The 20,089-nt window shown below is 39.1% G+C and overlaps 1 protein-coding gene and 1 long non-coding RNA gene across 3 annotated transcripts in view; both read left to right on the top strand.

The window, feature by feature from the left end:
- The first annotated feature begins 1,426 nt into the window (after positions 1–1,426).
- On the top strand, positions 1,427–4,988 carry LOC127481279 (uncharacterized). Its single transcript, XR_007908180.1, has 3 exons — positions 1,427–1,572; positions 4,326–4,409; positions 4,717–4,988. It is a non-coding gene; the product is annotated as an uncharacterized LOC127481279 (long non-coding RNA).
- A 3,347-nt stretch (positions 4,989–8,335) lies between these two features.
- Positions 8,336–20,089, top strand: part of ARHGAP15 (Rho GTPase activating protein 15) — a 332,973-nt gene continuing 321,219 nt past the window's right edge. Inside the window, exons 1-2 of one of the 2 annotated variants that reach the window (XM_051810345.1) lie at positions 8,336–9,160; positions 10,006–10,066. The gene's annotated coding sequence lies outside the window, so the exon portion shown is untranslated. Of the gene's footprint in view, positions 9,161–9,303; positions 10,067–20,089 lie in introns of those variants that run through there. The other variant, XM_051810343.1, reaches the window with a different exon arrangement.

Consider the following 20,089-nt stretch of genomic DNA (forward strand, 5'->3'; position numbering starts at 1 on the left):
AATTTTTTTTTCATTATTATTTTTTTTCTGGACATTTTTTAATGTTAAAAGGATCCACTAAACTTCAACAAAATGAAGTAGCTGCAACTTCTAGCAAAACAAATGGCTTCCATCTACCCTAGAAGAAGATATTGGAAATGCTGAATGAGAGTCCATGCTGTAAGTAAACTTCTGTAGTTACTTTGCTTTGGAGCTGACTAGAAACCATTTAAAATTCTAGGCAGCTGCAATACTGTATTTCACCAATAAAGAGTTCATTAGATCTTTTTCTCTCTGACATTTACATCTAGTCCTGAGTACATGTTAATACTCCAAGGTATGAATTTCAAAGTTCCCTTTATCTTTGTGTACAGTTTTAAGCAATTAATCAAATGATAAAAAAACAGCTTTAAAAAATAGGAAACGAATCGTGAATTTAAAGTATATGTTCAAAAAGTTGCTACATTATAATTTGTGGGGGGACAGGGCCTCTTATCAACTGAGCTAAATGCTGGAGTTTTTTTTTTTTAACTTACATTTTATTGAAGAATTTTGAAGCAAACCTCAAATTGTTAAAACATGACCAAGTGGTATATCCAGGATAGTTCTTTCTCCTAGGAGGCTACATCAAAGTGGGAGAGACATAGAAAAATCATTATTTAATACGTTCAAAATGATTCCCATGTGGGGGAAGATTTACACAGGCTTCTGAAGTGAGCGTGGGGGCAAAGAGCACTGAAACCCCTTCATCTGAAATAAAAGTGAATGACAGTTGTATCTTCCTTGTACAAAGCACAAATATGAAGTTGTGTATGATGGGGGTTGCCATATAGTTTTGGCAATAGAGGCTGAACTGTACTTCATGAATTCAACTTGCAACTTTGCTACTTCAAGTATTTTACTGGTGCCTCAGTTTACCATCCAGGACAAGGCCTGGTGTGAGGTGGATGTTGCAAGGGTAGTGGGAGTAGACATCTGCAAAGTTAACATTGGCACAAGGCATGAAGGACTAGGAGCTTTCAAATGTCATCAGTGAATCTCAATAGAAACATGCCCTTAATTTTCTTGCCTGTGTTTTCTATCTCAGAAATAAGGTATGCCAGGCGTGCTGACACCAGGTTTCTTTCAAATGATTGTTTTATTTTATTTTCTACCTTGCAGGTGAAAGGAAATATTCAGAAATATTCATCCTTCAGGGAGGACATAGAAGGAGTTTTAATGTCTTAGTTGAAAGTGTGTGTTAAATGCTCAGATGCCCTTGTATGCGATATTTAATTTAAACCATGGTGGTCAAGAAGCAACAGATTCTGCTAATTCTTACCTTCTTAAATAGAAAACACCTTGCAACTTGGTAACTTCTGAATATGTGGACCTTCCTTTTTAAGGATGCTTCTAGACTTTCTTATATTGCTGCTACCTAGAGAAAAACAGGGTCTCATCGGAGAAATGGTGACTGAAAGTCCATATTCATCTGCTTCTGGGTTCTCTTAATTGCCCCTGAAAGTGCCTTTTTCTTTTTTTTTCCTGATTCCACAGGTGTGTTTCTGTATCACTGAGACTGCAAACACAGTTTTGATGTGACAGCTACGAAAGGTATAATCTCTGAGTGCAAGGCTCTTAAGTTATGTGTAAAGAAAGAGAGGGGAAAACTTTGGCTTAATAAAGGAAAGGCCTCTATCAACTGATTTTTCAGGAACAATACGGTACCTGTGCTGGTATTCTTCCAGGTTTCCAGAAAAGTAGTGGATTTTTACTCTCAAACTGATGTGAAAATCCCATTTGTTATAGAATCATAGAATCATTTAGGTTGGAAAAGACCTTTAAGGTCATTGAGTCCAGCCATAAACCTCATGCTACCAAGTCCACCACTAAGCTATTTCCCTAATTGTTGTTTATGACTTCTGATTTCAATATAGTTCAGGGGCAGACTAATTTAAAGAATTTATAAACCTCGTTATAATATTTAAGTTTTGTCTGTTGTTGAAAGAACTTGAATTAGAGAAGGTAAATTTCTTCTGCATTAAAGCAGCAGTGATAACTACAACAAATTTTGAAAATGAAATTCCTCTCAACTTTTCAAATTTAACTAACAAATGAAAAAGATTCTGTATTGCTCTGTATCAGATATGGATGAAGGATAATGCCATGTGTCAATTTTTGGAATATCCTAAGTTCTGTGGATGTATGATGCAGCATATGACTGCTTGATTTTCATTAGTATTCTTATTTTATTCAAACTTCCTTGCTTAATTGGGTATTAAAACTGAAGTGATAAAATACCAGAAAAAAGTATGAATCACCAAAATTCCATGCTAAAGTCTGTTATCCTGACATTTTTCTGAATGAATATTGAAATACTTCATTAAAAAAGATCTTGCAGTTGCTCCATCAGTAATCAAACCCAGACTTTACTTGAAAAAAGTTCTTTTTGTATTTAATTATGAAAAGCATGCTCTTAATTATAATGATGTTCATTAAAACAAATGCCTTGTAAGACTACTACTTTCAATTCAAAGTTTCTTCAAAAACATATGAAAACCCTCATAATATATATTTCTGTCCTGAAAAAATATTAGACAGAAAAACATACCAATTTAATGAATATGATATAGATGTACATCTATATGTATGTATATGTGTGCTCTTCTCCAGAGAATCAAGAGTTGTGGTTCTGTCTTTAATTTTTTTTTCTTATCACATTTACAGAAAGTGTAAGAAGTGGTCTAATTTGATGAAATCAAACATTCAATGAAAACAAAGGCGTTAGCTCTGAAATAAGACATCAGCTTTGCAGGGCTATAGATCCTTTGAACTTGGATGACATTGTCTCTGAGGACAAGATGTTTGATGAATTTTAGACTTTAAAGCCTTTAGTAGGAAAAATTAGTCCAGAATCTGTTCCTGTAGGATGGGAAGAAAAAAAAAATCATTCTTCAAAAGATGAGGGAAAAAATGATGTCATTTTCTATTTCCCTTAAGTACCTTTTCTTCAGATGCTTATATTGGAAGAGGCTCAACAGCCACGAATTTAGGGGCTTATGCTCCAAGTGATCAGGGCATTTATGTCCTCTTTGCACAGAATATTGAGGAGAAAAAAAAAAACCCTCTTAGAATATAAAGATAAAGGGCTCTATGGAGAAGATGGTCTTACAAAACATCGTCGACTAATTCTAATCTATTAATTCAATATAATGAACATAATGATTTCTGTAAAATTGCTTTACCCCTGTTATATGCCAAATCTGTCAGGAACAGCTGCTTTGCATTCAATATCATAATGACATATACTGTGGAGTTATAATATTTAAATTTTTTTTCATCGAGGTCCTATTTTAGATTTGCAAGCTCGTGCACAAGGGGAGAAGGGCTGTTGCCTCCATCACACTGTCATTAAAGGTTATCAAAAAGAACTCTCAGCTCTGTGAAGAAATAATGAGTCCAAGTTGGTTTTGCAGACCCTGTTACAAGGGAAGAATAAACCAGGATTAAAAAGCCTCATGGAGAGTATTTTTCCCAACAGGCCTAATGTTTAATGCTTTTTTTGCTCTGAAGAATTAGAAGGGTCATGATAACTGGAGCTTGAAATAAAGGTGAATTGATAACACAGGTGGGGAGATGGACTGAAGGGTTTATAATTAATTGAGCCTTTATAAACACAGAGAGGCTGCACTAGAGACTCCCTGTCTTACTCTTTCCTAAATATTAAACACTCCTAAATATATTCCCTGACTCTAAATACCGTTTTCCTTTTTAACTGCTGAGGATACACTTTACCCTGCTGCAGAGCTTCTCCGGACTTATAGAAATAAGGGACCTAAAAGAACATTTCTCACAGCTCAGGAGGTCTAATTCTGGCTGAGAAGGAATTAATGTTGTAACAATTTTGCTAAATGACCCCCTCCCCATCATTCAAGAGTGGAAATGCCATAAAGCACAGCTCTAGGCACCTCTATTGTAGCCTAAAGGGGATTCTTCCCTGGTAACCTCCGTAGGTAACTACAGCACTGGAGTAGGACAGGGCTGTGCACCTGCTTTAGGAGAGTCTCTATTAATTTTGACAGATATAAAATAAAACAGGGCTCAAAAAAAAAGGAAGATTACCAACATGAACCAGAGCAAAGAGGAGGACGGAGTGGTGTTGAGAAAAAAAGGGAGAAGGAAGTCTATGAGACCACAGACTATAGAGATTAAAAGGAACTGAAAAACTGGAACAAGCTCAAAAGCTATAGAATGAGTAGAATGAGGGTTATCAGTTTTCTATTTTCTGCTTGGAGTAAGCTGAAATTAAAAGTATTTGTACAGATATGTTGAAGTGCTTTTAGCAAAGACATCCTTATTTTCTGTAGGTGGCTGATGTGAATTTGTCTTCCAAGAAGAGCAAACAGCCAACACATCTAATACTTAGCCTTGTGGCTGTAGTTGCACTGGAGGTACATTTCTTTCTTCTTTTTTTTTTTTTTTCTTTCCCCCAGATCTGGATATCCCCATTCACCAATAACCTGTAAGATTTCCCGACATCTCCCACATCATATGAGAATATAAAATAGCAATTGCCTGTCAGAAGGAGGGAGCTGTGCAAAAGGGCAGCAGACTAAACTCATGTACATAAACTGAAGTATTTGTGTATTACATAAGTACAAAAAATCGTAGGAAGTGATTGGAACTGACATACTGAACTAATTAATTCAACTAACTGTTCAAGCCTTTGATAAACTGACTTATTTTGTTGTTTCCCAGTCCATTTTAGGCAGTACAGTTTCCCCTGAAAGCTTCTGGACACAAGAGAGGACCCTCGTCCGTCTGCAGAGGAGTTTTACATCCTGCATCTGACTTTCTCTTGCATTTATTGACTTCTTTTGTCTGGCACCTCTGCCCAGACAGTTCTGACACTCTCTGTGATGGCAGCGTGGGAGTGAGCAGGGCAAGAGCAGAGCCTGTCACACAGATAAAACTTCTATCAGTAAGAGAAAAGAAACTACTTCAGCAATTTTTATTTCCATTAGATTTGATGGGGCCACATTGTTTTTGTGAGTGCCTTGTGTGGCTGCATGCTTGTATTTACCTTTTTTTTGGGGGGGGGGGGGAATGGGGAGTGTGGTACTGTAGAAATGAAACTCTTCTTCCTCAAAGGCTGAAGCAAAAAGAGAAAATATTCCAGAACATCTTACCTTTCTTCTTTTAATCTTACCTTTATTCATCCTCACGTGGGATTTTACGGGGCTTGGGACTTTCTGCACTAAAAATTATTCACCACTGAACTGAAACTCTTTTAACAGAGGTAGAAACAACACTGGCTGGATCATCATTTTTATACTAAGGACAGAAAATTCAGTCTTCCTTTGCTGGGAAAACATTGGCTGGTTTTGTAACTCTGCCTTGATCATGGGCACATAGATCAAGATACCATCTCCCAACGTGCACAACTCTCTTATCTTTTTAAGGTCCCTTATTGTGTGATGTAAAACCACCTTTTTGGCAGTTTGGTATTGTAGTACTTTTAGCACTCCAGAAAATACATTTACACTGCATTTCAAGCTTGCATGTAACTAAATCCTGTCAAGGAAAGTCTTTACATAATGCATCAACATATGCTGGGGGTTTGTCTCTTTTTTTTAGTACAGTATGGCCACACAATGGGTTGGAGAGGCTTTTCTAAGTTATTAAAAATAGCCCTAGGAAAGGCTGGCCTTTAAAATAAGTGTCAAGATCCCTAAAAACAGCTGAGAAAGAGAGGAAAATGGACCAATTTGGATTCATGTAGAACTTTCTTACCTAGTAGTACCTTCAGTGTCCTACTTTTTTTTTTGTTTAAACGGTGAAATATTGTATTAAATAAGCCTGAAAAAAAATGAGGGTAAGCCAAAAAAATATTTATGTTATTTTCTTAGATATGAATATTCCTAAATCCAAAAATCATTTTGAGGCAAAATGAATTAAATGAAGTAAATGTTCAGAGACTTCTGTCCTAAAATTCTCTGCTGCTTTGTAAAGTGTATCTATTATCAAAACTTTAGCAGCTCAGCTGGTAAGTGATTTAATGTAAGATCATTTTTTCTCCTGAAATGTGAGTGTTCTGGGCTTTAGACCCCAAGTCACAGTGCATATGTTCCTCCCATGTAGCCAACATGAAACTGCTGGAGAATCTCTAAAAATATCTATTTTCTACCACCTGTGACCATTTTGTTAAAAATGTCTTTTGCACTTTCAAGACTGCAGTAAGTAAAATGGATTGTTTAGGGGAAAAATCAGCTCAGAGTAAAAAAGGTTTTGGAAGATGATACCAGAATGTTTATAATGCACGTTATGACTGAGAGGGCTGTGGGAATTTAGCCATTACTGTATATTTACATTGACATTTACATTCAGGCATGAGCATTTATAGCCCAAGCAGGTAATATTAGAGGCTGCTGTTGGACTATAAGCTATTGGAGCTGTTATATGGCCACATGCATGGCCTTCTCAATACATAAGAATGTGCTTCGAGAAACATTTTTGCTGGGATTAAATATTCAAAGCCCCTGCAGCATAAAAATAACAGCTACTGAATGGACATCAGTTCTCTGAGCAAATGATTGCTCTGAGCAAGAATATGAATTACTGGCCATACAGAGAAAATTCTTTATTCTCCTTTTTAATTTAAATATTCTAAAACCTACTAGAAATATGAAAAATACCATTTCTCTGGTGAAGAATGTGGGAAATAATTCTTTTTTTTTCATTTTTCGAGGCCAGGTTGGACGGGGCTTGGAGCAACCTGGTCTAATGGAAGGTGACCCTGCCTGTGGCAGGGAGTTGGAATGAGATGATCTCTGAGGTTTCTTCCAATCCAAACCATTCTATGATTCCATGATTATCCCACAGTCTTCTAATTTCCTAGGGTTTTTCCCACTGAATTGCAAAGTTTTGAAACTTTAGCTATTTTCATTAATAAAAAATTGTTTTCTCCTGCACCCAGCTATTGGATGCTCAACTGTTCTTCCAGGCTCATGCTGTCAGGTTTGTATTGTCTATTTTGGCTTGATTTAACCACTGAATTAGATTTGCTACTGGGTGTCTGCTATACAAGTCAGACTACAGGCTGCCTGTCAGTCATCATAACAGAGAACTAGGCAAAAAGGAAAAAAAAAAGTCAAGTTTCTTTCCCTCTCAGAAGACTGCTGGTCCTGAACAAGTCTGAGAATCACTGTTCAAACACCTGAGGAGGCTTGTGATACTTCTTGAATTTATTATAACAGAGTTGGTAGCAGTTGCTCAGCATTCAGCACCCTCAGTCAACAGTGATTATTTAAAACTGCTTTTCTAGCCTTGATTCTCTCTTCTCTGAGGTATGAGATGTGGAAATCTGGATGTTCACCAGCTTGATGACACGTCTCATAAGCAATGACGCCATGAGTCACTGAAATAGGGACAAGAATCAGAGCTTCAGAAATGATGCTCCATCTTTAACTTGCACAGCAAACACACAGGGTTCAACCTATTGAGCAGCAATCTACTCCAGGTAGTGCCTATGCAGTTTCTGTTTCCTTCCTGTTTAGTTTTACTTAAATTAAATAAGCTCTTAAATTTTGTTAAACTGGCTTTTTTTTTTTTTTTTTTAACATCTAAAGTATTTTCAGCCTTTCAGAGATCACACAGGAAGCTTGTGCTGCATAAGTTTGAGCTGTATGCAAAGCTGCCATCCTTTTATAGAATTTTGTCGCTGCTGACATACTGTCAAGTGGATGTGAAGGGAATCAGACATAGGATCCAACTTGACGTGAAATTTTAGGTGTGCAGTGAAAGACATTTTCATGAGAAATGTCATGTCCTCAGTAATCCAGGGTTTGGACAGAGTAACACAGGCAACTTCTGCTGCAGTATTTTACAGGTTTGATGATGATTTCTTCACAATCTAGTGATGAAGTTCTGTTGTCCACACTGTTCCAAAATTTTTTTTATTGTCTGTAAAAATGCTTTTGATGATTTTATTTGAGAAAAATCTTAAGATCCACATGGCTACAATAGATTTTTCAATTAATATTTCTTTCATAGACAAAAATAGTTGGAACATACACTGGTCTTAAAAGAACTAGCAAATAATTATTGTTGCTACAAGTTCTTGAAGCACTAGCAGTGGTTAGTTTACAGAAAAGCACCATTTTGCTTTCTCACCTCCTCAAGCCTGGGAGAAACAACTCATCACTGTTCTTAGACAACATCCACTTTTTTATTCCAAAAGTTCCTCTTTCAAATACAACATTGAAATGCAGTGACTATAAAGAAATCATATTTTAGTGTAGAACAGTGAAGACCAGCTGTTGTGCTGTTCAACTCTCCTGCCTGTACCTGTCTGCTACCTCTTGGCACATGTAGTGAGTGTTTGGGAACAAAGACAGTGAGGTTTCTGGCTTTGAATGGCCTTTTGCAGAATTGGATTTTAGCCATGAAATGGATGTTGTAGAAGTCACTAAAAAATCAATGAGGGTGTAAGGTTCACTTTGTAGCCCAATAGCTCTGCCATTCCTTCAATAGCTCTATGTTCCCCCTTTTTGTCTCTGTACTTAAGAATTTCTTGAGTCCCTGAAGGTCTTGCTTCCCCAGTGCTTCAGTGAGTGCATGATGTGCTAAAGCTCCTTTCTACAGGAACTTTGTTGCATCTTTTATTTGCTACAATAGGAAGTTATCTGCCAGAAAATCAGTCCTTTCTTTGCAGCCCTGTAAAATTGGTCAAAATCCCGTTCTAGGTGTTCCCAAGCTCCACTCCAGCCACAGCTCCACCCCTTGTTTCCTATCTCCATTAGGATAGTGTCACTATCTCTACTATTTCTATTTTCATTCCTTCATGGATTGTTCTGCAGGATTATCCTTTAGGGCACCCAATGACTTTCTTGCTGGACATCTTCATGGATGGAACACATCTTCTTGAGGAACTCCACTGGCATCCCTAGTCAAGAGGGTTCATTTTACCTCACTGCTGGGACAAATCCTTAAATATCAGGTTGGCCATGATTTTCTCAGGTCATATGGCAGCTGTTTGGCTTTTTCTGTTGGAGACAAGCAAAAAGGATGCCCTTGTTCTACCAAAGCATCACCAGAGAGCTCTTCAGCCTGACCAGCACTGTGATTGTCCTCATACCCACAACACCACCACCCTACCCTGCATGGGAACCCCCACTGCTCCAGGAAGACAAGCCCTTGTCTTGTAAGTTGACCTAGAAAGATATTATTGTTCCTTGTTGAAAAAAAGGCCACGGGGCAGTCACTGGTGAAGGCATGTGCAAGGAAGGGGCTTTTCCAGAGCCCCTCAGGCACAGATCTGCCCCTAAATCCGCAGGTTCTCTGGGTTCCTCCTACCCGAGAGGGACCATTTTGGTGTGAGATGCTGCAGGAAGTGATGCAGGGCAGCAGCTGTGTGTGCCTGTGCTTCTCCAAGGGCTGCTTCGTGGAGAAGTGTTAAAACAGAAAATCGAAGAAACAGAAGTGTTTGCCCGGGTGACCCCTGCCAGGCAATAGTATGAGTCATTTTTCTTCTTTTTAACAGCAAACTCTCTGATTGTCCAGAACTTGTTACTTTTTAAGTCTAACTAACAGTACAGTAATTGTCCTGTTTACTAAATCTATATTTCAAAATAGCAAAGAAGATTTGTTGAAAGCTATTTATTTCAGTAGTCAAAGGTTTCATTGAAGGTAAGAAAAGGGAAGTTGTCTTGAAGCTTATAATTGTAATTCCTTTCAGTATTTCCTTTTAAATCTCATGTTTACCTTCTGCAAAAGCTAACCTTCCCTGTTTGCTGCAATTTTCACGGAGAAGCTGTTTTCATACTTTGAAAATTGTTTTTTTTCTCCCATAAGGAAGAATTTTACTCTAACCCTGGGTGCAAGTCGCTCACTGGTGAGATGGTTCACTTCTGCTCTTGCAGGAAGTGGTTTTATTTTACTTTTTACTTTTTTTTCCTGCTTTCTTTCTGTCTTTATGAGCTGTGGGAGATTAACCCAAATGCTGTCTGTAGACATGTGACCTACATGTTTTCCGTTCTTTTGAAATAGTTAAAACTGTTGCTGGTTGATGGCGGTTTGAGATGAGACGACAACATCCCTGAGGCTACAGGTAATGGACCTTAAATCCTTCTTAATACAATTTAGGAAATATGTTCCTAAAGATTTTTAAAATTACAGTAACTTAGGTGTATTTTGTATACATTCAACTCGGACTATTCTAATTGAACAATTATTTCTATTGGCTTTTGCGAATTTGAAAGCAATGAGCAAAAGTGTAGAGGATAAAGATGTGAAATGATATTTTCAATTAGTGCTCAGAATCTAGCACACCTGTTGCATCCTGTGCAAGAGGCAACTTTATCTGACCTTCTCTAGTACTCCAAACAACTAACCACTTGTCATATTCCTGCTGGGACAGACTAGTTGTCCCCAAGGGGTAGAAAGGCTGGTAGGACTTGCCAGGATAAGAGATTAGATCACTTTTACCAGCGTTTGCTTTTCTGAGTGTAGTTTAGCACTGTTTGACTAACTGGCTTTCCTGCTGGTGACCACAGGGAAGGTGATTAGTAGCCACAGATACTGTAAAAGTCACTGAGTGGTAAGGGTAGGTATCTAGTTGGCACTTGGTGTTGTTAGAGACTGAAGACATTGATAGAAGGATATCTTATCCTGCTCAGTATCAAATACTCTGTACCACTCTATTACTCATCAGTGGCACTGATAGGGACGGGACATGGGGTGGCATAAAGGACATTGTACCTAAAATATCCTTGGTTTATCTGTGAGCAGCCAACTGTGTTCCTTGTGGTGCTGTTCAGTGGAGATGCCATGGCTGCATGTTTCCTGCATGAGGCTGTTTAAATCCAGTCTCATTCCTCCTCTGCCTTGGAGCTGGCCAGAAAAGGGTTGTACATCCTGACTCCTCACTTCACTCGAAGTTTTCTGTCAGAAAAGATCTCTTTGCATTGCTGTGAGTGAGCGAACAGCTTTCTGGTCTGCACAGCTTTGCAAGGAAATAGTAATTTAGGAAGATGTTCAAATAACGCAACAAAACACTTTGATTATGGGCCACATAAAGGAGGCCCAGAATTAGCAAGATTTGTTTTATGGTGAAGATTTGTTTTCCCAGTAATGTATAGTTCGCTGCAAACTTTATGACATGTGCCCATGTTTGTAACTGATAATGTTATTGTAACAAGAAACTTGTTTTTCTTTTGGAAGCATGGGTCAGAGTTGAAAGATATCACACGTGGCTCGAAGCTCATTTTGGAATAGTGCATGCTAATTGGAGACAGATTTTAGTGTAATGTTGTAAGATTGCATTTCATTTTTTCAGTACTTTTTGGAGGAAAAAGCTGTCCTGCCTACATACACAAATCAGCACAGACAGGGAAATTGTATAAAGAGAGCATGTTCTCTTCCTGGGCTGTGTTTGTCATGGTTTTTATGTTTCTGCTGCAATGTCTTAGAGTCATTTGAAATGCATTTTCCACAGAGCTGTGAGATTTGGTGAAGTAGTTTGAATTCTCAGAGATATATTTCTTTATTTTCTCCCTTTCTCTAAAACATACTTCTTTGTGTCCAAGGGAAATTCATTTAAAAGCAGCATCTCTTGTTCACTTTGCCTCTCAATCCAATTACATCTGTAATGTACATTTGTTCATTTTCATTTCCAAGTAGAGTGAACAGCTGAAGCACTCTGTATTTTAAAGCTCCTGCTGTATGTTATTATTGAATTGCAAAAAGCCCTTTTGCTTTTTTTGAAAGCATTTTTCGTAGAAACTTCCTTCTGCTTTGACACAAAGATATGGTGGCTTGGAAAAGATGCTCCATCTTCTTCCAGCCAAGCTCGAGTGTGTGATCCCCTGTCACCAGGACAGCAGAGGAGAGGGCTGTATCGTGGCCTTGGGCATGTTCCTCCCTACCTGGTGTGAAGAAGCTAAAATGGTGGCAGAGACACATTTGGATTCCTCTCCTGATGTTTGGGTGGCACAACAGCACAACCTCTGTTGTGGTGCTGGATCAATCCCAGCAGCTGTACACACTTCTGATTTGGATTTCTGTGTCTGTTTCTGGTTCAGAAAGTTTTACTTCGTTGCAGTGATGAGCTTCAGGCCAGGTTCTCAAAAGCAGTGCCCATCGTGATCTCTAGTGCTGCAGTGATCTCTAGGCTTTGCCTGTGCTGTCCAAAGACTTCAACTTGGATCTCTGCTAAGCAATTCCATGGACTTTGAGCAGTGGGAACTGCTGTATTATGGCCTATTTTACTGAGTCACATCAAGGCTAGTGGGATACAGGCAGAATCTTCTGAATTTTTTGATACTCACAATGTGTAATTCTGAAACTATCTAATTCTGAAACTATCTAATCCTATTTTTCTTGACTTTTTTTTTTTTGTTAGATACCTCTGTGCTGTGTCAGCTCAATTAGCGTGAGTTGTTAACCATTTAATGAGCTGTTAAAGCCTGCATGTGGCTAAACATTTCCTCTTGATGTTGAAGACCTCTGTTAGTACTTAGATGTGTTCTTTTAACTTGAAATATGGCAATTGTACAGAACATACCCTAATTCTGTGTTGTTACCCTAAACAAAGTGTCACCTGAGCTCTAGCTGAAGTCTTTACATTCCACTTATCTTCTGAAACTTCCACATGGATACATCAAACCTATTTCTCAGTGCTACGAAGACAGAAATTGGTGCTGATGGATACTGTATATATGAAGACGCTTTGATGGTTTTCCTGATTAATTATTGATAACATTGGTCCTGAAGAAAGCAGATGGGACAAAATTTTGGTCCAGATTTTCCATGATAATTCAAGTGCCGTTCAGAGCATTGCCAGGGATTTCTTTACCTTGTTACACAAACTGCAAAAAACTGTCCCATTTGCCATTCTGTGGTGGCTTCCAATAGCTTTTGTCACCACCAAACTGATTTAATGACCTCTGAGGCTCAGAGTAGGCTGAATGCCCTGCTTCCTTCAGCCTGCTTACAACAGCACAGCTCCCTGTTGGGTGTGCACTTGGGAACCTGGGACTTTGGTCTAGATGAGGAGGCATTGCTGTTACCTGCTTCTGAAACCTTCTCTTAAGATTGGTCTGCTTCAGCCAGCAGCCTCAATGAATCTCAGTTTCACTAACAGCTCTCTTATCGACATCTGGAGGACAGAAGAGGTTGTTTCTTTGCTGTGCTGGATGCTAAGATTGTGCCTTCACGCACTCAATGTGCCTCTGTCGGTCTTTCTGCTTTGAGAAATACTATAAAAAGATTGTTTTGGATACTCACTACAAAACAAACACTGCTAGCTCCTCATTTACACTGAGACTTCCTCAAATCTGAGCTGTTTTTATTTTTAGAGTAAGACCTCTTGTCACAGGGTCTGTACACTCACATCATCTTTATCACAACTTGAAGCTCCTCGGGTTGAGAACTTCCAGGTTGGCTGAAACAGAAGTAAAAGGAATGCAACTGGATTTTTATTAAGAGAGCTGTCTGAATGCGAAAACCGGGCATTAATTTTCTGGGCACAGTTATTTAAATGTTGCAAACTGACCACGGGACAAACATAATCCATGGGACAAACATAGTCCGTGCTAGATCTCAGCCTGGGGATGCAGCCAGGTCATGCTGGAGCAGATTTTCAGAGCATTACTGCCTCACGTTAAAGTCATCTGGGAGTGTTGAGGCCTGAAATGCATTAAAAGTGAGTCCTATTTGTGGAAACTAAGAACCAAAATTCAAAAGTACTTGAAAATTTTGACCTTTTTCTCTTAATTTGTCTGTGTTTTCATTCAGCTCCCTTTGCACGAGAAAGAGATGTTTTAGGAATTAAGTGGGAAAGATATCAGAGGGTTAAACAGATATTGGTATTCTCCAAACTATCTTCTAAACTACTGTGTGTATGTGCAAGTTGCATTGACTCAGACAGTGCATGGATACTTACTGAAGCATTTCTTCAACAAATTAACTAAGCAAGTTTGATACTCTTATGGTTGGTGGTTTAAGGTTGTTTAAGACCCAATATAACTCTTCCTGCCATTTGAGATTGACAGGTATTAAATCATTCACTTGTAGTTAAGTTGGCTATTGTGGGTTTGTACTGTGATTTTCATGAATATTTCTTCCAAAGCCTGTGACATTTATACTAAAAAGACACAGTCCTCAAACAGATGAACTTAAAGGGACTTCTAATTCCTTCTCCAAGATGTCCCTCAGTTTTCAGGACAAGTGCAACCTGATAAGTGGGGAGGGGGAGTTGAGGAGGAAGGAAAAGCAGAAGTGAATGTGGCTTAGAGCTGAAGAGATGTGCTTCAAGTACATGCTTGCTCTTTGTTTTGGATTTCTTTTCCTGCCCCACCCTGAGCAAAGCCACCACTGTGTTTGGTGTTGAAGCTGCTTCTGGGCAGGGCACAGGGCTGAGCACCTGTACTTGTTTGTTTGCTGCTCAGGATGTTACTAAACTCCCTTCCTTTGCGGGGGAGGAAGGAAATGACAGAGACATTTTGTGAAGACAGTTCTGGAGTTCTGTCCCCAAGAGAGTCACCTCTGTGACTGGTGGGTCTGTCACCAGCCTGCTGGACGTCAGGATGCTCTCAGCTTTCTGGTGTCTCTGCTGCAGCTGGGGCTCAGGAGGCACCTGCTGCTGGGGCAAGGAGGTGCCTGCTTGGGACAGTGGGGTTGGAAGAACTGAGCATTCCGTGGTGGGAGAATGGTTGGGGGTCCATGGTGGGGGACCCCAGCCAACATGGTCATGTTGGCCAGAACCAAACACACACATACATTGCAGGAGAACCTGGACACCCACAGCAAACACCAACAGAAGCCTCCCTGGGCTCTCTCAAACAAAAGGCATTTCTAGCAAATAGTTTTGCTATAAATGATGTTTTCCACTGGGAAGGTGTTGCCTCAGACTTTCCAACTGGCCAAGATGCTCTGGCACATTCTGCCCTTTGTGTGTCAGGCTGAGTAGTGCTGAGGTTTGATCTAGAGAGATTAATGTTTCTATTATCAGCAGTACTTTCCATGCTTGGTTAATTTATTAGAAAAAGCAAAAAAAAAAAAAAAAAAGCAGCAAAGTATAGTAACTAGTAGTGATGAGTAATCAAATTCTCATGATGATTTTTAGATTCAGGATTAATCCATTTAGCATTAATCCACCTACTCTTCTTGGAGTGGCAAAGAAAGCAGAAACAGCCCTAGTGAAAAATGTCAATTCCTCCTCTTTCATTAAGGATCCTGGAAAAGGCACGGAGTGCTCCAAATTTTGACAGAAGCTTAGAAGAACTGGTGTCCTCAACTCATTCTTGAAATTCCTTTGAAAGTTCCAGCACTGGCTCTGGGTTGAGTAGGATGCAGTTATACAGACACGAGACATTCAGAATTGCTACACAGAGTTTGGATTTGAAAGCTTCTTTTCTAGGTTTAATTTTCTCCTAAAGTTTGGGTCTTTTGCAAAACCTTTGCCAGAATGTGAGTAACAGAAGAGAGGGAATCTATTAAGATGTGGTACAAAAATTGTATAAATTAAAAGATGTTAAATGTACCTATTTCTTACCAGACTTGTTCAGATGTTTAGGGAATAATGTTGATGCACTGTAAGGACATTTTACCTCAGATACATAGGTCTGCAAAGGTTTATTTGAGCTGAGTGCAGCTATTTAATCCAACAAGGGGTTTGAGGAGTCCACCAGCTCTGCATGTTACCACGCTACCTGATAAACCCACAGTCGATGGAAAATGTAATACTCATTGAGTATTTTTGTTTTTAACAAGGTTGGGGGCAGATGAATGGCTGTGGATCTTCTCACTATGACTGTTGGTATTCACATGTGGATCCTGCTGCTGTTGCTGTTGACTTTTACTGCTCCTACCAAGTGTAGCATGTCTGTGGTGGGACTGGGGGTACAGGTGGTTGGGGCCCCCTGGCCTGCAGAAAGTGTGTGCACAAGGTTTCCTGGAGTCACCTTGAACCACCTTAGTGAAATGAAGTTTTCTGGTCTCATTACTAAAGAATTACATTTGTAGCAAAAAAAAAATAAATTAAAAAAATTATATAATTAACACAGCCTATGCTCAAACTTCTTGCATAATCAGAGACATCATGGTGGGGTTTAGAACTAGTTCATCATTAAGATCCCTTCCAACCCAAAGCATTCTGTGATTCTGTTACAGTTTTGACACCACAACACCCTTGGTATTTCTCTGCTGTGAAGTGCAGACATCTTAGCTGCACAATGTGATATCAGATACTATCACATAAAACAAGTGCTTTTGTCTTCTCTCTGCTTTGCCACGTGGTGCTGGGGAGCAGCATGGTGGGGCAGACCCTCCTGCTGCCTTGTGCTCTTTTCTGGGCCATGGCAGCGGTGCCTGGTGAACAAAGCAAACTGGGGGCCCCAAAAAATGCAGAAGAGGGGCTTGCTCAAAGCAAACCACAAAGAATTTCCCCTTCTAGTTCCTGCTACAGCTTAAAAGTTTTCTCCTAAAGCTGTAGGTGCCGTCTCTGCTGCATTTCACAGCAGCGTCTCTTAGAAGAGCAGCACCAGGAGCTCTGCAAAGGAGAGTGGAGATGGAGTGTGGGAACAGATTAAAAGTGTCTGGAGGCTTTTTTTTTCCTCCCTCAGATGGGAAGTGGGAGCAGTGAGAAGAAGTAAAGGGAGCAGCTGCAGGATCACAGCATAAAAACTGCTGCAGAAACATATGACGGAAGATTGAGAGAGGGTAGGAGGGACTGTTTCATGTGCACAGCACGGGGAGTGGAACATCATCCCAGGGAGTGGGAGGGAGGAGGTTTCACTGTCAGGATAAAGGACAAGCCTCTTGTTGAAGACAATATTGAGGCAGGTAGTGTCAGAATAAAAAAATATTGTAAGTTTTAAATAAATAAGTGATAGTTTTATTATAAATTTACTTTATTCTTTAATTCATTTTGAAAATCTGAGATTTAAAGCCTTTACTATTCAATAAACTCAGTATTTCAGTTTGACAGCCATGTCTTCTGTAGGATGATGGGTATATGGAACTGCAAAATGGAGTAAGACATAACAGATATGCATTTAAACTTGCAAGTTAAGGAACTCCTAGATACTCTAAGAGGTTAAAGCTACTGTTGCTACCTCACCAAAGGCTTTACAGAACTCAAGGAGGCATTTTTGCTAGTGAAGGGGATGGTGCTGCTGCAGGAACTAAGGACCAGAGGGCAAACTGAGGCTTGACTTACAGCTGCTCCAAGTGTTCAGTAGTGCAAAGTGATTGAAAGGTAGAGTGGGATAAAACTTGTGTGTAGTTTTATGCAGTGATGAAAGTGAGGTGTTTTCACTCCCCTGAATCAACCAGTGGAGGATGTGCCTGTACACGAACGTGGTGCAGGACACAAATGGGTTGCAACATCCTACCTGAGCTGGCCTTGTGGTAACTTCTTCTTACAGTCTCTACCAAATTTAACCCAAAATTTCTGATGGTAAAGCTCTGAGATTTAGGACTTATATGAAGTTTCTTCCTTTGGCTATTTGCAGCAGGCCTTCAGATGTTTAAAAAATATTTTTCTATTACATCAGTTTGCCTTGTGGTACCAACTCTTCTACTTCTCCAGAGAGTTTGGGCTGTTCCAAAATTACCATCACCACATGTCTAGTTCAGGTAAGCACGGAAAGCTTGGATGAATATCTGAATCTCTGTGGGGAGAAGTTCTGCAAAAATTGAGCTGGAAGTATTTCAAGAAGCCTTACTTTGAAATTTCTGTCACTTCTTCTTCTGCTTGTATCTGTAAATACTGCAAGAATAACCTTTCCCATAGTATCTCATCACTTCAGATCTGGCAACATTAAAAGTAACAACACTTTTCTGAACATTTAGGCTATAGGAACAGATTTCTTTCAAGCACCGGGGAAAATTTGTGATTCTTATGTGATCTTCCTAGGGAAAACATTGGATTTTTTTTTTTTTTTTAAATCAGAATTAGAAAGCTTTAAACTAAAAAGTCACCATGCAACAAGCATCATATGCAGGTGTAAAATGCGTTTAGACTGATCAGTCTTACTTGAGGTGGTTGGAAAGCCGTGACTCTACTCTTAACTTATCTGTAGTATATAAACCTATAGAAGAAAGGAAGGAGGTGGAAGGAAATTATCTTTTTCTCATGTGTAGGTCAGGTCAGGAATAACCAAACATTCTCCTCTAGCCCTTATTAGGTCTTATTTAGTGTTTAATTAATTAAATTCTTAGAATCATAAGAAGTTATAAAGTTTACTGCTGTAAACTAGTTGTTGCCATTGGTCTAATGTCTAAACCATTGTAGTCCTGTTATTTCTGCTATTCAGTGTAGTGGGATGTATTAGAAGGGCTGAGTTTTGGATGATATTCACAGTTTGTTTAGTTAATACTGTGTGTATAACCAATACTCTTCATCTGAAGGATTGCAGTCTAGCTTGCACAGCGTGGAAAACAGAGGCAGGTGTCGTGGATCAGATGCACTCCAAAAATTAAAGACATGCACTGCCAGCAGGAAGACCTAGAAGTAGCAATTTTTTTTTTTTCCAGGCATGTTCTTTTACATATTCAACTGAATTTACACTATGGACAAATGTTCCCAGAATACAGGCAGGCCAAATTGTACACAAAGGATTCTTTTAGCTTCAAGTTCCACTCAAAAGTGAGATATTAAATTGACACGGGAGTGGTGAAAACAGACCCCATCATGTTATCCCATATGATATATTGGGACAGAGGAACTTTTGAAACAACTGTTACCTTTCCTGAGACCTTCACATGTAACATAATTAAGAAACTAAGGGATGCAAGAAGAGACATGACCATATGCAGTCACTTGCTGAATAGAAGATGCTCTTTTACCCTGTTATACGTGTTTTTATTGTTTTCAGTAATATCCCAGAGATGCTTCCTAGCAAATTTTCTTTGTGCAGGGCACCCTGTAGACAGCAGGTCATGGAGAATTACAGGATTAGAATTGTTGCATCTGTAGTCATTAAATGGGAATGTGAAGAATTTGTCACTGTATCCCTGAAACTTTGGAATAGTTACTGTCTTCCATTCCTGTTTCTTTCTAATTCTTAAGCCATTTCCATCCAGATAGGAAAGCATTTCCAGACATGGCATGTCTCTGCCTTACAGGGTACAAGTCACTTTTCCCAGTCCTTGTTTTCCTTTGTCATCTATCCTGCTATTTTCAAAGGGCTGTGCATAGCAGAGAATAGACTATGGGGGCTTTCATATATTATCTTCTAAAAAATTTCAGAACACAAAGGAGGAATTTAGGTCCCAGTTTAAATCCTCACTGATACCCATAGCCAGTCCAGGACAGGTATGTAAATTTTCTCTCTTAGTGTTTCTCTTTATCTAGTCCTTGAGGCAAATCAAGCAAAAATTTGTAAAGATTAATAGTATTTCTACTGAATATATCTGGATATTTTTCTGCCATTTGCTAGAAAGTGGGACTCAATATCAGACTTCTATTATTTTAATTAATATTTTTAACTTTTTGACTTTTTGATGTGCTACTACTTGTTGAGGAATTAGAAAAAAACCTGCAGTCAAACTTCATAGCAGAAAGCCACTCATATTTTTGTTGCATTTGTCAATGGACAGGAAATCACCAAACTGTAACAGTCTGTAAGGTATTGTGGGGTGTAGACTGTGCTCATGTGGGTTTGGGACATGCTGTAAGTAGAGAATCACATATTCCTAATATGTGTGGTAACTATTGGGAATGAGAAATGAAGCACTGCATTTTAACACTTTAATTCTTAGGAACAGAGTTATCAAAACAAACTTTCAGTATGTTCCTAGATGCAAAATGAAACAACATCGTTACCACTGCACAATGGTGCAAGTCTGTGTCCCTCCCTCTTGTAATAAAGTGCATTTCCATGCCTGACTCCATGATGCAATGAGTGTTCTAGTTTTCCTCCTCAGCTGTGCTTGATGTTACAATTGCTTTGCTGTAATTCCATCAGCTTCAACTGGGAACCTGAGGTCAGGATCAGCCTTTAAGACCTGTCTGGAACTGCCTGTCCTGCATTTCACAAACCAGGAAGATATTCTTTAATATCATAGCACACTTTGTTTGTACTGGATATTAAGCTGGTACAGGAGATTTCAGTTGTGAGAATTGTGT

This window comes from Manacus candei, unplaced genomic scaffold, assembly GCF_025592945.1.
Source record: "Manacus candei isolate 608988 ecotype Guabito, Panama unplaced genomic scaffold, ASM2559294v1 h1tg000077l, whole genome shotgun sequence".
Classification (NCBI taxonomy): Eukaryota; Metazoa; Chordata; class Aves; order Passeriformes; family Pipridae; genus Manacus; species Manacus candei.